The following is a 17,990-nucleotide window of genomic DNA, read 5'->3' as shown; positions in this document are numbered from 1 at the left end:
ACAAGGTCACTGCATTAAATGTTTTCATTTTTTTTTTTTTTTTTTTACCACTGAATTGCTCACTTTATTTTTTTTCTTTTATTGATAGATAATATTTGTACATATTTATGGGTACATGTGAATACATTTTACCTGCATAGAATGTGTAATGATCAAGTCAGGGTATTTGGAGTGCCTATCACTTTGAATGTTCATTTTTTTTATTATTATTATTATTATTATTATTATTATTATTATTATACTTTTAAGTTCTAGGGTACTTGTGCATAATGTGCAGGTTTGTTACATATGTATACTTGTGCCATGTTGGTGTGCTGCACACATCAACTCGTCAGCACCCATCAACTCATCCTTTACATCAGGTATAACTCCCAATGCAATCCCTCCCCGCTCTCCCCTCCCCATAATAGGCCTCGGTGTGTGATGTTCCCCTTCCCGAGTCCAAGTGATCTCATTGTTCAGTTCCCACCTATGAGTGAGAACATGCAGTGTTTGGTTTTCTGTTCTTGCAATAGTTGGCTGAGAATGATGGTTTCCAGCTGCCTCCATGTCCCTACAAAGGACACAAACTCATCCTTTTTTATGGTTGCATAGTATTCCATGGTGTATATGTGCCACATTTTCTTAATCCAGTCTGTCACTGATGGACATTTGGGTTGATTCCAAGTCTTTGCTCTTGTGAATAGTGCCACAATGAACATACGTGTGCATGTATCTTTATAGCAGCATGATTTATAATCCTTTGGGTATATACCCAGTAATGGAATGGCTGGGTCAAATGGTACTTCTAGTTCTAGATCCTTGAGGAATCACTATACTGTTTTCCCTAATGGTTGAACTAGTTTACAATCCCATCAACAGTGTAAAAGTGTTCCTGTTTCTCCACATTCTCTCCAGCACCTGTTGTTTCCTGACTTTTTAATGATTGCCATTCTAACTGGTGTGAGATGGTATCTCATTGTGGTTTTGATTTGCATTTCTCTGATGGCCAGTGATGATGAGCATTTTTTCATGTGTCTATTGTCTGTATGCATGTCTTCTTTTGAGAAATGTCTGTTCATATCCCTTGACCACTTTTTGATGGGGTTGTTTGATTTTTTCTTGTAAATTTGTTTGAGTTCTTTGTAGGATTAGCCCATTGTCAGATGAGTAGATTGCAAAATTTTTCTCCCATTCTGTAGGTTGCCCGTTCACTCTGATGGTAGTTTCTTTTGCTGTGCAGAAGCTCTTTAGTATAATTAGATCCCATTTGTCAATTTTGGCTTTTGTTGCCATTGCTTTTGGTGTTTTAGACATGAAGTCCTTGCCCATGCCTATGTCCTGAGTGGTATTACCTAGGTTTTCTTCTAGGGATTTTATGGTATTAGGTCTAAAATTTAAGTCTCTAATCCATCTTGAATTAATTTTTGTGTAAAGAATAAGGAAAGGATCTAGTTTTAGCTTTCTACCATGGCTAGCCAATTTTCCCAGCACCATTTATTAAATAGGAAATCCTTTCCCCATTTCTTGTTTCTCTCAGGTTTGTCAAAGATCAGATGGCTGTAGATGTGTGGTATTATTTCTGAGGACTCTGTTCTGTTCCATTGGTCTATATCTCTGTTTTGGTACCAGTACCATGCTGTTTTGGTTACTGTAGCCTTGTAGTATAGTTTGAAGTCAGGTAGCGTGATGCCTCCAGCTTTGTTCTTTTGACTTAGGATTGTCTTGGCAATGCAGGCTCTTTTTTGGTTCCATATGAACTTTAAAGCAGTTTTTTCCAATTCTGTGAAGAAACCCATTGGTAGCTTGATGGGGATGGCAATGAATCTATAAATTACCTTGGGCAGTATGGCCATTTTCACGATATTGATTCTTCCTATCCATGAGCATGGTATGTTCTTCCATTTGTTTGTGTCCTCTTTTATTTCACTGAGCAGTGGTTTATAGTTCTCCTTGAAGAGGTCCTTGACATCCCTTGTAAGTTGGATTCCTAGGTATTGTATTCTCTTTGAAGCAATCTTTCTTTTCTTTTTTTTTTTTTTAAGATGGAGTCTCGCTCTGTTGCCCAGGCTGGAGTACAGTGGCACAATCTCGGCTCACTGCAAGCTCTGCCTCACAGTAAATAATAGTAAATCACAGTTGCCTTTTAATAAAAATTTATATTAAATTCTCTACTGAGTACTTCTTAAATGAAGTAAGATTTGAGAAGACAAATAAAAGTTACTGCAACAATAACAACATTATCTGACTGTGGATGAAAACACACCATTCTCCTGCCTCAGCCTCCCAAGTAGTTGGGACTACAGGCTCCTACCACCATGCCCGGCTAATTTTTTATATTTTTAGTAGAGATGAAGTTTCACTGTTTTAGCCAGGATGGTCTCTATCTCATGACCTTGTGATCCACCCACCTTGGCCTCTCAAAGTGCTGGGATTACAGGTGTGAGCCACCACACCCGGCCTAATGTTTTCTTATTTATTAGAGGTGTGGTTTTGGACATAATTCAAAATGTTAATTAAATTTATTTTAATTTCTAGACAAATACATATTTAAATTGTTTGTATATCTTCTCATTTTAATTATCACTGAAGACTGACTTAAAACAAGCTTAGTAACAACTTTGTCTGTAATAAATAATCCCAAATTTAAAAAATATCTACCCATGTATTTCTAATATGAATGACCCCTTTATGCCATAGTTTAAATAATTTTTTATCTCTAAGAACTGTTACATTCATAACTGTAGCATGCAAAGAAAAGGCCAATTTGTGTCTTTTGATAAAAGCAAAACAAATATTTAAATTATGAATATAATATTTTTCACATAAGAACTTTAACAGATACCATAGTTTGTTATTACTTCTCACTCAACATTCTACATGCTTTAAATTTGTTTAAGCTTCACAAATGGCAGTATAAAATGTGCATAGCTGCACATGTACCTTATCTTACTGCCTAGTAGCTGCTTTAGTAGTAATTATTATTATTTGTTTTATTTTACTGCATAGCAGTTGCCTTAAAATTTATTACTATTTTTCACATGAAGAATCGCAGTGCCCATAAGCACTGTGTAGGCATAATCAGAATAATGTGAATTTGAGGTGCCTTTCACACGTTTAACAATAGAAAGGTACAGTATTGCTTATTACATAGATATTGAACAACACCTTTTTTCAGCATAAGTTGATGTAATATGTTCACTATATGTTCCATGAGAAGCAATTTATAGTCCCAACTATTCTCTTAAATCCAAACTAGAGATACCATAATTAGTAGCTGCATTCAATGTCATCTACGAAGGTGGAGTTTCTTCTCCAGGTCTAGAATATGTGTTTGAATATCCAATGACCTGTTACATAAACTTTATAAATAAATATAAGTCAAATTTGTGGGCTGTTGCTCAACCCGTGGGATTCAAGTCAATTGTCTCTTATGACACATGGAGGCAAATAGCAATGTAATTGTTTTGCAGTTTTAAAAATGTGCTATAAATGTAGTGAACAAACACTTCAGTTTGCCCAGAAAAGTCTCAATTTATGCCTGCTGCAATGAAGTACCATAAGTGTTCCAGTTTGGGTGATAAACGAGGTGGTTAACGCTACCCATAAACTCACTTCTGATAGTTTAGTTGTGATCATACTGACTTTTATTTGGAGGAGAAAAATACTACAAGACCAATGCATGTTTCCTCAGATGTAGGAGGTGTCCTGAAATGGCAATCTGCAGAAAATGGAAGGGTAAAAACATAGAAGTTTGAAAATGGCGACCAAAATAAATAAAGGGATGTATGATCTCCTAAATACCCCATAAAATATTCCTGAAGTAAAATTTCACAGAACGGACCAACTATATAGGCAGGCACTATTGTTTACAAATTGATTCACAAATTGTAAATGGCAATGGGTAAATGAGCTCTCAGCGCATTTCACAATGCTAAGATTAAAATACATACTCCTTCTCTGATTGCTGTAAACAGCAGTCTTTTTTATTTTATTGCAGATCTTTAACTCTACTATTCCAGAAATGACAGTTTTAAAAGTGTGATAAAAATGAAATTTCAATACACTGTCATGCTGATTCCATATTGACTGAAGAATAATAAAATCCACTTCTCAAGAATTTGCTTATTGTATGCTCATGTCTTATAATTATTGTCTCATTGATTCTGCCAAAAGAGAGTTAATTGAATTTTAAGCATATTGAAATGATGTTTTTATTCTGACAACATCTTTATTCCTTACAAATTTGGAGCATAAATAAGAATATATAAAATATTGGTTATTATACTTCCCATGAAATATAAGTATTTAATTACCTCTGTGACTTAGATGATTTATATAACATATGTATTGACTGAGATTAAAAATTAGACTGCTTAAATCTATTAGCTGTTTTCTTATTCCTTATCAACATTACTAATCATAATTTCTGGTGTTGAAATACTACTTAGAAAATTTTTTAAATGCAGTCATTTTAAAATCCTATTCTTAAGGATAGGAATATGTTCTGAGAAATTCATTGTTAAGAGAATTTTGTCACTGTTTGAACAACATAGGATGTACTTACACAAACCTAGATGGTGTAACCTACTGCACTCCTAAGGTATGTGAATAGCTTACTTCTCATAGTTTGTAACCCTGTACATTATGTTACTGTACTGAGTACTGTAGGCAGTTGTAGTAAGACAATGGTATTTACCATTGTGTATATAAGCATAGAAAAGGTCCAATAAAAACAAAGCAGTATAACTTTATGAAACCACAGTCATACATGCAGTCCATTATTGACTGAAACATTCTTATGCAGTGCATGACTGTACCATATTTATAATAAAAATATTGTGATTAATATTAAAATCATTTTTAAAATGTTTTTGGCTTTATTACAATATCACTTGACTTATTTTTCTATATACTCTTGTGTCAAGGCTAGCCTGTTAATTAAACTGTTTTAAGTTCCAGAAAAACTGCAAATGCAAATTTTATCATTTTATTCACTAAATTATCAAATAATTTATTCCAATAACACATTTACTTAAACTTCTCCTTAGATGACATTATAGTTATTAAGGTTAAGGTGTACATTATGTTTCTATTTTATAATTACAAATATATTTAATCTACTGATGTATTTTAAACAATGCAAATTATAGTAGTATTAATTGCTTCTGAAAGACTCTAATAACATATTCTCATCATAAAATTTACAAGATACTTTGCTAAATTCATGTTTTAATTTTACATATACATACACACACACACACACACAGTGAAATTTTGGAAATGTGAAAGTATAAAGAGATAAAATGTCCTGTAATGCCATTTACTCATAAATAGCTAACATAAACATTTGCATGTTTTCTGTCATTGGTTTTTCATAACTGTTGATGTATTTTATATTGTAGACCTTTTTTATGACAGCTTTTCTGTGATCATATCTTCCTTTTTTAAGTAGATGTCAATGTCTCTAGTGTCTTATAATTAGAAGCCTATGTCATAGACAATAAGGGTGGTATTTCTACACAGTTTTTCCTCTGCTATCAGTAAGCCTGACACTTATTGAACTTGAACCTGAGCTCGTTTTCCATTTTGACTTGCCAGTTATAAGCCTAAAACAAATAACTGTAAATAATACTATTTAACATTTAGAACAGTACAGAGTATAGCTCCCAAAATGAGTTCAGGGACGCTTAGAGCCAGACTTGGTTGTGACAATGTAAGCTGATACTACTGACATCTAGGATGTGGACTCAGAGGAGCTAAACATCCTACAATGTTCTGGTTATTTCTTACCAAAGAGGCATACCGCTAACATTGAGACACAGATGAGCATTTAAGAACAAATGTTTTTACTTAAAAACAAAACAAAAACTTGCCTTGATCAAGATATAAGAATATATTCTCAGGAAAATATATGTTGGCTCTAAGTATCTTTCCTCTTTTAGATGGTATTTCAAATTATTTCTCAGCTGTTCTTCATGGATCATCATTGGAGTTATGACATTTTTCCTAACCGCAATGAAGGAGAAACATTTCTCCTCCATTTTCTTATTGGCTTTGATGTTGTCAGTGGATTCAAGGAACAGATGTAAAACAACTGATACATATATATACATATATATATTATATATATACATATATAATATATATCTATTTTTTTTACCAGAAGCTTTCATCTCTACCAGAGAAATATTTTTAATACATGAGAAAAAGTCAGTGGAAAAAATGGCACAATAATTACTCTGAAGAGTGGGGATAGAATGCCAGGTATATTGGAAAGATTAGGCTATATTCAGGGAAGGGTCATGCCTTTCATTACAAAAGAAAGGAAAAGGATGGATGTTACTGCCAGTAAATGATGATAACAGGGAATTATATTACTCCTGCTTATTCGTGATATTTTCTCAAATCCAAATCTCTCTACCACAATCTAGACTGTTATATTCAACTACATTATTAACTTTGCTATTTGAATGACTATTTTTTTACCTAAATATTAATAAATCAATAGCTGACATTTTGACCATCACCCCCAAACCTGCTCCATCCACAGTCCCCACCTCAGTTTACTAAAACTGCCTTTACTGTTGCATAGATTAAGAACACTGGAGTCATTCTTGCCTCCTTTTGTAATCCATGTTCACTGCATCAGGAAGTTGTATTGAGTCTGTGTTTAAGAACATAAACAAAATATAACCGTTCTTTATCTCTTCCACTGCTATAATCCTGTAACAAACCACCATAAATTATTACTTGGATTACTGTAATAAGCTGCCAATTAATTAATGCTTTTTGTTTTAATTCTTACCCCAGAAAACTGGATTCTATTGCAGATAGTCTTTGCAAACCAAATGTGTTATTGTCATTCTGCTCAAAATGTTGCAGTGTTTCTCCGTGTCATGCAGAGTAAATACCAGATCTTGTAATTGTCATCTCTGAGACCTATCTTAGTAATTTCCCCTTTCACTCTGTTCTGAGCACATAGGTATCCTTACTGCTCCCCCAGTACTCCAGGCACGCTTTAACCTTATAATATATGCACAAGAAATATTCCTGGAACACACTTAGACTTTATATTTTCATGAATCACTTTTTCAGCTCTTTCAAGTCTTTAGTTACATGTTACTGTTTCATTGAAGGTTATAACTAACCACATTATTTAATACACCTTTACTTATACTTCTGATTTATCTTACTTTTTCTTTCTTTTATTCATGTAGTTGTACTTCTTTCCTTTACTTATATACTTATCCTTTTTAACAAGACACTTTATTCAGTGATATAGCCTAAGTGCCTAGAAGAGGGTTCTACATAGAACAGGAGCTCAGGAAATAATCGTTGAATGGGTGAGTGAATATGAAGTTGAGAGGGAAAGTTATCCGCAGAGAGTGATTTAATGGTTGCTTTTCAATCTTCAACATATTTTTCACCTCAGAGCTTTTGACACAGTTAGTCTTGCCCTCTATTTGGAAATATTTCTCCATATCATCAAGGTTTCTCTCCTACCACTTTGGAAACTCCACCTATATATGTTTTCCTGCCTTTAAAATGTTGAAGAGCTTCACTTCTTATTACTGAACATGCTCTGCAATCACTCTGGATGCTTTTTAAAAAAATCATATGCATTTTAATATAACTTACAATTTATAAAGTAAGTATTCCCATATATACATCTCTATTGACACATGTGAAATTACAGAGTCTTGCAAGTCGCAGCTGGAACTGTAGCTGGATATCTTCACTTTAATTTTGTTGTCTTTTTAATCTCCATACTGCTAACCTGTTCTCTCTTTTTATTTTATCCTGTGCGGAGAAACCATAATCATATATTTAACATGTACATTAACTTTTGTTACTTTCATCATACATATAAAACAAAGAACAGCTTTTATACTCAACTAAATCCTCCATGATTGGCCTATAGGCCTATACCTACCTCTCTAAAGATATTTTCTACAAATCTGATTCTTACTAAATCTGCTTGTGGCTTTCTCAATATCCTCCTCTCAGAGTTGTTTCAGTTATTGTTCTTACATCTTACTGTCCCCATATTTTATCCTAGTGCTTGTTCACATGCTACTTTCCTAAATATTTCCTCCCTACCTAAAATTGCATCAACTTCTCTTTTTCTCAGCCAACACTAACCCAGTTGAAAATAATATCATATTTTTGTTAATGTGATTGTTTACCCCAATTTTCTGTTTTCTCATCAGGCTTCATGTGGGTAAGGATCATGGCTGTTTCATTTTCTATAAAAAATATTTGGTGGAGGCCGGGCATGGTGGCTAATGCCTGTAATCCCAGCACTTTGGGAGGCCGAGGCGGGCAGATCACCTGAAGTTGGGAATTCAAGACTACCAATGTGGAGAAATTCTATCTCTACTAAAAATACAAAAATTAGCCGGGCTTGGTGGCGCATGCCTGCAATCCCAGCTACTCGGTAGGTTGAAGTAGGAGAATCACTTGAACCCGGGAGACAGAGGTTATCGTGAACCGAGATTGCACCATTGTACTCCAGCCTGGGCAACAAGAACAAAACTCCATCTCAAAAAAAAAAAAAAAAAAATTGGTGGTCATTATCCTAATTCACTTATAAGAGAGAACATGCAGTATTTGCTTTTCTTTTCTTATGAGTGACAGCTAAACTTGCATATGTTTGGAGACAAAGAGAAGAACAATAGATGCCAGAACCTACTTGAGTTTGCAGGGTGGGAGGAGAGTGAGAGTTAAAAACCTTCCTATCAGGTACAATGCTCTCTACAAGGGTGATGACATCATTTGTGCACCAAACGCAGAGAAATGCAATTTACCTACGTAACAAACTTGCATACCTGCATATGTACCCTCAGAACCTACAATAAAAGTTGAAAAAGAAAAATATATATTTTATGTATACATATATATATAGTCTCATATAAAATAAAGAATGCTTAAGAAGAGGATGGAATGCCGTAAGACAGAAGATACACAGGTATGTCAAGTGTCTCCAAGATCACCTTTAGGCTCAGTGATTCACTAGAAGGACTCAGGAAAGTTGTTATACTCATGTTTACATTTTTACGAGTGAAAGAATATAGATTGCAATCAGCAAAAGGAAGAGATCTATGGGACGAGGTCCAAGTAAAACCAGTCTCAATCTTCTAGGTGTCTTCTGTTGGTAGAATTTCAAGGACCTGTTTAGATCTCCCAGCAACAACTTGTGACAACACATGGAAAGCTAAAGTGTTATCAATCAAAGAAACCCACGCAGCTTTGGGTGTCCAGAGCTCAAATTTGGGTCTGACATGTTTTGACTGTGTTCCCACCCAAATTTCATCTTGAATTGTAATTCCCATAATCCCCACATATTGTGGGAGGGATCCAGTATGAGATAGTTGAATCATGGGGGCAGTTACCCCCATGCTGCTCTTCTCGTGATAGAGATTGAGGTGCTCTTATAAGGATACCCCAAAATTTAGAAGCAACTTTGAAATTGGGTAACAGGCAGAGGTTAGAATAGTTTAGAGGGCTCAGAGGAAGACAGTGAAATATGGAAAAGTTTGAAACTTCCTAGAGGCTTAGCGAATAGCTTGGACCACAATGCTGATACTGATATGGACAATGAAGTCCAAACTGAGGTGGTTGCAGATGGAGATGAGGAATTTGTTAGGAACTGGAGTAAAGGTCATTCTTACTATGCATTTTATTCCTGCCCTAGCTCTCCATGGCACTTTGAACTTGAGAGAGATAATTTAGGGTATTTGGCAGAAGAATTTACTAAGTGTCAAAGCATTCAAGAGAAAACAGAGCATAAAAATTTGAAAATTTTGCAGCCTGACAATGGGATAGAAAAGAAAACCCACTTTCTGAGGAGAAATTCAAGCCTGCTGCAGAAATTTGCATAAGTAACAAGGGGCTGAATGTTAATCACCAAGACAATGGGGAAAATGTCCCCAGGGCATATCTGATACCTTCACAGTAGCCTCTCCCATCACAGTCTCAGAGGCCTATGAGGAAAAATATGGTTTCCTGGGCTGGGCCCAGGGCACCCCTGCTGTGTGCAACCTAGAGACTTGTTGCCCAATGTCCCAGCCACTCTAGCCATGGCTAAAAGGGGTAAAGCCACAGCTCAGGCTGAGGCTTCAGAGGGTTCAAGTCCCAAGCCTTGGCAGCTTCCACGTGGTGTTGAGCGTGCAGATACACAGAAGTAAAGAATTGATGTTTGGCAACCCCTACCTAGATTTCAGAGGATGTATGGAAATGCCTGGATGTCAATGCAGATGTTTGCTACAGGTGTGAAGCCCTCACTGAGAACCTCTGTGAGAGCAGTGGACAAAGAAAATGTGGGGTCATAACCCCAGACAGAGTTAGGTCATAATCCCTGACATAGTCCCCACTGGCATGGCCTTGCGAAGCTGTGAGAAGAGGGACATCATCCTCCAGAACCCAGAATGGTAGATCCACCAACAGCTTGCCCTGTGTGCCTGGAAAAGCCTCATGCACTCAACACTAGCCTGTGAAAGTGTTATGCCCAGACCGTTTATTCCCCGAAGAAGACCACCAGAGTCCAGAGTCAAAGCTAAGCAGCAAGGATCTTTATTACAGGTTCGAACCTGGAACTCTCCCTCGCTCGTGAAACGAGACGGGCAGGAGAGCTCCCCCACTCAGCTCCGAACAATGTTATATAGTCTAAGAAAAGTGGGCATAGAGTTATTATACAAATCAGATATATGATTGGCTAGTGTTTGAACAAGGCGATTTGGCTAACTATGATTGGTTCCTGCCATTTCTGATATTTTGGTTCAAACTTTGAGGCGGGAGAGCAGGTTTATGGCAGCAAGAGTTTATCTTACTTAAACACGTCTTGTGACCTTGCCTCAGAACTTACAAAATCTCTGGTATGTGCAAAACAAAATCTCTGGTACGTGCAGAAAACCAGGTACTCACAGAACTTACGAAATCTCTGGTATGTGCAAAGATTAGAGAGCAGAACAAGGGTGTAGCAGGTGGGGGGCGGGTACACATCTATCTTTGTGTCCTTTCAAAAGTAACTGGGAGTGGGGCTATATCCTGCAAAGCCATAAGGGAGCTAAAGCTCAAAGCCATGGGAGCCCACCTCTGGCATCCGACTAACCTGGATATGAGACATGGAATCAAAGAAGATTATTTTGGAACTTTAAGTTTGAATGACTGCTCTATTGGATTTTGGACTTGCTTGGGCCCTGTAGCCTCTTTGTTTTGACCAATTTCTTCCATTTGAAATGGGTGTATTTACCCAATGCCTGTAAACCCAGTGTATCTAGGAAGTGATGTACTTGCTTTTGATTTTACAGTCTCATAGGTGGAAGAGACTTGCCATGTCTCAGATGACATTTTGGACTTGGACTTTTGAGTTAATGCAGGCATGTGTTACTACTTTTGAGGACTGTTGGGAAGGCACAATTGTGTTTTAAATTATGAGGATATGAGATTTGGGAGGAGCCAGGGATAAAATGATATGGTGTGGCTATATCCTCACCCAAATCCCACCTTAAATTGGTAGTCCCATAGTCCCATGTGTGGAGGGAGGGACACAGTAAGAGGTAATTGAATCATGGGGATGGTTACCCTCATGCTTCTGCTCTTTTGATAGTGGTGAGTTCTCATGAGATCTAATGGTTTCATGAGGGGCATTTTTCTCTGTGCTCTTCACTTCCCCTTGCTGCTGCTATGTGAATAAGGATGTGTTTGTTTGGCCTTTTGACATGATTATAAGTTTCCTGAGGCTCTCTAGCCATGCTAAACTGTAAGTCAATTAAAGCTCTTTTCTTTACAAATTACCCAGTTTGGGGTATGTCTTTATTAGCAGCATAAGAATGGACTAATATAGGGTCCTACCACATAGGCATCTAGTCCCTGCATGACTGACTTCAGCTACTCAGGTTCCAGTCCCTTAGGATGAATACATTCAGCCACCATAAATCACAGTATAAGCATAAACTACCTGATCACACTGGTCCTTCAGGATCAAAGCTTTAGGGATAGATAAACACACTTATCAAACAAACAAAATATTCTAAGATCTCAGAGATCATCTTTCTTCCTAAACTGTCAAGCTACTCTGTTTTCCTGAATATGTAGAGTTTGAGCAACCTGCACATGCTGATTTAACCATTTCCTCCAGAAAAGTAAGTTTAAATAGAAGGAGCTACCATTTTTTTTAGGCTTTGATGTTCTCGAACTACAGGTTTTAAATAAATAAAACCTCACTCTTCATGGAAATGATATGTGCAAATTTCAGTTTCCATGACTTAGAGAAAATAACACCAGCCCACAAACAACAAAGTGCAATTTTTAATTGTCACAAAATGTAAACTGTAACTGCGTAAAGTATAAAGTTTGCTGCTGGTTCTGCAGCCCACAAATTACTAATGTATACAGTAGACTCATGTCCTCATAAATGACTAATCACAGCTTTTCTTGTGATTCAGTTTACACACAGATAACAAATGTGTAGTGTTGCTTCCTTATCTCCTAGTGATAAACTTACATGACGTCTTAGAAAAATGAAACCATATATTATATATAATACCATTATATATTAATATAATATAGTATTTTAATAGAATATAGTATATATTAGTAGTATAATACCATTATTGTATTATATATACTATTGCCTGTGTAAACCAAAAAGTATCTGAAAAAAGTCTCAATCAATTTAGAACGTTTATTTAATATTTTGCCAAGGTTAAGGACATGCCTGTGACATGGCTGCAGGAGGTGCTGATGACATGGCCTGAAATGGGGGGAATACAGCTTGCTTTTATACATTTTGGGCAGACAAGAGACATTAATCAATATATATAAGATATATGCTCATTTGGACCAGTAAGGTGGGACAATTCTAAGTGGGGGCTTCCAAGTTATAATTAGATGAGAGTCAAAGGTTATATTATATTCAGTCCTTGATTAGCCTTCCACTGAATACACAATTTGAGTTCTTGATCAGCTTTCCACTGAACACACAATTTAGTCTGGCTCGAATCTGCATTTTTACATAAACAATAGGGCAGAGGTAGTAATCAGATATGTATTTGTCTCAGGTGAGCCTCAGAGGGATGACTTTGACTTCTGTCTGACCTTTGCCCACAAGGAATTTCCTTGTGGGCAAATTGTGAGGGAGATGCGTAGCTTTTTACATTTGCAGCAATCATATTTAGAAATATAATGGAAGGTATGTTTGTCTGACATAGCTCCCGGCTTGACTTTTGCTTTGGCTTAGTGATTTGGGAGTCCTGAGGTTTATTTTCCTTTCACATATATAATATATTATAATATATATAATCTCTATTTAATACATAGTATGTAACACTACATAGATTTTACAGGTGAAATGGCAGATTGTGGCAATGTCGATGCTGCCACTGCCTGAAAGGCTCTAAATAGGCAGCCAGAGTTAATTTGGTGAAGGTGAACTTATCAACGTAAATAAAGAAGCTGATTATGGTGAAAGACTAGAGGTGACATACAGGAAGCAAAAACAACGCAAAGCTTCACATTCCAATAACTCTCAAAGATATTTCTTAATGTTGGAAGTGTAAAGAATAAAATATTGGGGACTGATCCAAAATTAGAAAGGAATATAACAGTTCTCCAAGGCATACAAAAAGCTTCCTGCTTTGTGGTGTAAGTTATACAACAAGAAGGCAATCAATATTCAAAATATTCTTGATAAGTTTTTTTACAAAGAAATAAAACACTTAATTTTTTTAAGTTTAAAAATTACGGTGTACTAAATAAATATTAGTTTTACTATTTTTTTATTTCCCTATATACTTTTGCACCCACAGTAAGAGCATTTTAAAATTTTTAATAAATATTTTATAGGTCATGGAACAATCATAATTTTCCCAATTGGTTATTAAGGTTTATTTGCACAGTTTCAGCTTTCATGGTAATTTTTATGGTCTCACACTATTATGCAAAGTGAAGTCTGTTTGTATCTTAAAGTATCATAAAATTCTACTTATTTGTGTCTTTCTTCTCCTTTACCTTATTGATTGCTGAAGGACAGGACTTCAATTTGCATATTCTATATAATAAATACCAGATAACAAAATTTAAATAAAAGTAAAATAATCCAATGAGCATAATTGATTTGACATAGACGAGTAGTTAACACTGAAATAAAATATGAGATAAGTGAATTAAAAATATAAATGTCTGTGCCATCCTGGACTTTTAAAATGTATTTATCCCACTAAAGCAAATATGTACCTAACAGGCTCAAACAGTTTAAGCATATTCACATGCCCCAATTCCCTAATTAATTTCCACCTGTGCTTGCCATTCTGCAGTTTCTCACTGTATCTCTATAAAACTGCATTTTTTTTCCTTAAGCTCCATATATCCTAACAATGGGTAGAAGATTATATCAGTTACCTGTTGCTACATAACAGTTTACTCCAAATTGATCCACTTAAAACTTTCTAATGACTGAATGCTGACAGTGGCTCAGCTGAATACCTCTGGCTAAAGTTTCTTGTTTTTTTTTTTTGTTTGTTTGTTTGTTTTGAGACGGAGTCTCGCTCTGTCGCCCAGGCTGGAGTGCAGTGGCCGGATCTCAGCTCACTGCAAGCTCCGCCTCCCGGGTTCACGCCATTCTCCTGCCTCAGCCTCCCGAGTAGCTGGGACTACAGGCGCCCGCCACCTCGCCCGGCTAGTTTTTTGTATTTTTTTTAGTAGAGACGGGGTTTCACCATGTTAGCCAGGATGGTCTCGATCTCCCGACCTCGTGATCCGCCCGTCTCGGCCTCCCAAAGTTCTGGGATTACAGGCTTGAGCCACCGCGCCCGGCCAGTTTCTTGTTTTTTTAATCACGCTGTTGGCCAGGGCTGGAGTTTTATCTGAAGGGCAACCTGGGGAGGGTGGAATGTCAAGTTCATTTATTTGGTTCATGGAAATATTTAGGTCCTCAAAGATTTTGAATGAAAAGCCTCAGTTTCTACCTGGCTATTGTCTGGAGCCTCTCACTTCTTGCAGTTTGAGATTTTTCACAGGGTATCTCACAGTATGACAAATATCTTCCCAGAAAGTGCGCAAGCCAGGGAGTGAGGAAGAGCACCTTAGATGAAAGTCAACAGTCAATTTTGTAAAGTAGTTTTCCAAGTAATGTCTCATTATATATGCAGTATTTTACTAATTAGTAGCATTTCAAAGAGTCCAGGTCACACTTAAAAAGAGAACATTTCATAAGGTACAAATACCAGAAGTAGAGATATTTAGGAGCCAATTTAGAGACATCTTATCACAAAGGCTTTTCAGATCTCAATTTCAACTTATTGATATTTGGGACAGCATCTGTTTATTTATAGGATTTGGGATCTGAGGAATCAGATCTGATTTTTTTTGGCAAGTCTCTTGCCTATCCATTTCCAATAGGCAAAGGGGAAAATATTGGACTCTGTATCATCTTCCATTGCCCACAGGCCCATGAAGAGTGTATTGGGAGACTTTGAGCTTGCCAGTGGTGGTATAGACAATTGAAAAATAAAATTTAATTGAAAATATAAATTCTATAAATTATCCAGATAAAAATTAGCTTATAATATGTAGAGGTTATCAGAGAATATTGTTTTTCAACTTCTTTTGATTTACTACACACACGCCTACATACAAACACATACATATATGGAAAGATAATCTACCAATTAATTTTATGATTAAAGTAAAAGTATTAAGGACTTCCCAAAGTAGGAGGTTATTCAGTCAAGAAAAAAAACATGATAAACTTTCAGGATATCAAAACTAGCCAAAGATATTTTTCTTTATTCCCTGATCAAAACAATATGAAAGAATCATGAAATGTAATGCATAGTAGATTCAGCAGTATTATGCTTATTCTTTTATATTAACAAACTAAGTATAATTTCAAAATGAATCTGGAAGAGGAGGTCGTTTAAGTCATTTATTAAACTAGCAAAAGTTGCTGGAAAAATCACACCTCCATTATCTTATGTGATGCTATGTAGAAAAAGATTAACATAAAAGAGTGAATAAATTATCTCAGTTAGACATTCCTGTAAAATTATAATGACCTCCTAATAATACCAAATATAAATACCATTGATAAAAATGTTAATGGTATAAACTAGGGAAAGTCCATTGTTTGGAGCAGGCAATAATATCATGGTCTAGATTTGTTATAATTTACAATAAAATCTATGAATTTAGGATGGCTGGCTGGCTTGAAAATAGGGAGAAGCTTGGTAGGGCGCAGTGGTTCAAGCCTGTAATCCCAGCACTTTTGGAGGCCGAGACGGGCGGATCACGAGGTCAGGAGATCGAAACCATCCTGGCTAACACGGTGAAACCCCGTCTCTACTAAAAATTACAAAAAAACTAGCCGGGCGACGTGGCGGGCGCCTATAGTCCCAGCTACTCGGGAGACCGAGGCAGGAGAATGGCATAAACCCGGGAGAAGGAGCTTGCAGTGAGCTGAGATCCGGCCACTGCACTCCAGCCTGGGCGACAGAGTGAGACTCCCTTTCTTTTTTTTTTTTTTTTTTTTTTTTTGAGACGGAGTCTTGCTCTGTAGCCCGCGCTGGAGTGCAGTGGCCGGATCTCAGCTCACTGCAAGCTCCACCTCCCGGGTTCGGGCCATTCTCCTGTCTCAGCCTCCGGAGTAGCTGGGACTACAGGCGCCCGCCACCTCGCCCGGCTAGTTTTTTGTATTTTTAGTAGAGACGGGGTTTCACGGTGTTAGCCAGGATGGTCTCGATCTCCTGACCTCGTGATCCGCCCGTCTCGGCCTCCCAAAGTGCTGGGATTACAGGCTTGAGCCACCGCGCCCGGCCGAGACTCCCTTTCAAAAAAAAAAAAAAAAAAAAAAAAAAAAAAAAAAAAGAAAGAAAATAGGGAAAAGCCTATAAATAACATTTTTCTCTATGTAATCAACAGTATATAAAAGAAAAAAATCTCAAACCCATAATAGTTTCCTTTAGTGAATTGTGTTTCTGCATACATTGCCTTAATCCAAAATTGAAATACATTTTAACATAGGAGGGAAATGATAGCTTTGGTTGCTGCATCTGTTGGTTTTGGGATCCTCCTTGAAACGAATGCTTTATCTGTGCCCAATGCTTGCTTACGCCCTTTGAATGTGTTAATTTTGGTGCTGGGTTAAAATTATTATTTGCTTGAGGCTGCTTTTATAATTCAAAACTTTGTGTTTGATATTTTTCAATTAGAATATATCTTTTTGTTTTACAGTAACAAAATTAATCAATATACAGCAAATCAAGCAAAGTTTTTGACAGAGGCTATTCTCACTGGAAACTTGTAAGCTTTTGTATTCGTAGCAATTTGTGAATTTTATATATTAAGAAATGTATATATACATTAATACAACTTGTTTGAATAGGGTGGAACCATTTCAGAATTCATCAAAATTCTATTTTTTTTCACTCTAACTGTGCATTCATCAACTATAGGTGAATATTGTTGCTTTAAAATGTAAACCTTTAATTTTGTTGTTTTGTTTTACAGAGCTTTTTCATAAAATCATATACATCTTCAAGCTATTTTAGGATATGATGAAAGGTAATAGATGTTGGATGAAATTTTAGGTGCATTCAAAGCTTTGAGCAGAACTGTAACTGATTGACCCACTTAAGAATTAAACTTGAGGCCGGGCGTAGTGACTCATGCCTGCAATCTCAGCACTTTGGGAGACTGAGGTGGACGGATCGACTCGACTGAGGTCAGGAGTTCGAGACCAGCCTGGCCAATATGGTGAAACCCTGTCTCTACTAAAATTACAAAAATAGCTGGGCATGGTGACAGACTTCTGTAATCCCGGCTAGAGAGACTGAGGCAGTGAAATATCTTGAACCTAGCAGGTGAATGTTGCAGTTAGCCAAGATTGAGCCATTGTATGCCAGCCTGGGAGGGAAACTGTCTCAAAATTAAAAAAATAAAATAAAATAAATAAACTTGAGGATTTAATGGTGCCCTACCCTGCTGCAATAGACTATTTAATATATTTCTCA

General features: G+C 36.5%; 1 long non-coding RNA gene across 1 annotated transcript in view; it reads right to left on the bottom strand.

The window, feature by feature from the left end:
- Positions 1 to 3,608: 3,608 nt before the first annotated feature.
- The window catches only part of LOC139356748 (uncharacterized), a 28,270-nt gene continuing 13,888 nt past the window's right edge, over positions 3,609 to 17,990 (bottom strand). Inside the window, exon 4 of the long non-coding RNA XR_011609130.1 lies at positions 3,609 to 3,700. This is a non-coding gene — a long non-coding RNA (uncharacterized lncRNA). The remainder of the gene's footprint in view (positions 3,701 to 17,990) is intronic.

The sequence above is a fragment of the Macaca nemestrina genome, chromosome 1 (assembly GCF_043159975.1).
Source record: "Macaca nemestrina isolate mMacNem1 chromosome 1, mMacNem.hap1, whole genome shotgun sequence".
Lineage (NCBI taxonomy): Eukaryota > Metazoa > Chordata > Mammalia > Primates > Cercopithecidae > Macaca > Macaca nemestrina.
The sequence above is the reverse complement of the archived record's forward strand: the minus strand, read 5'-3'. Positions and strand labels throughout refer to the sequence as shown.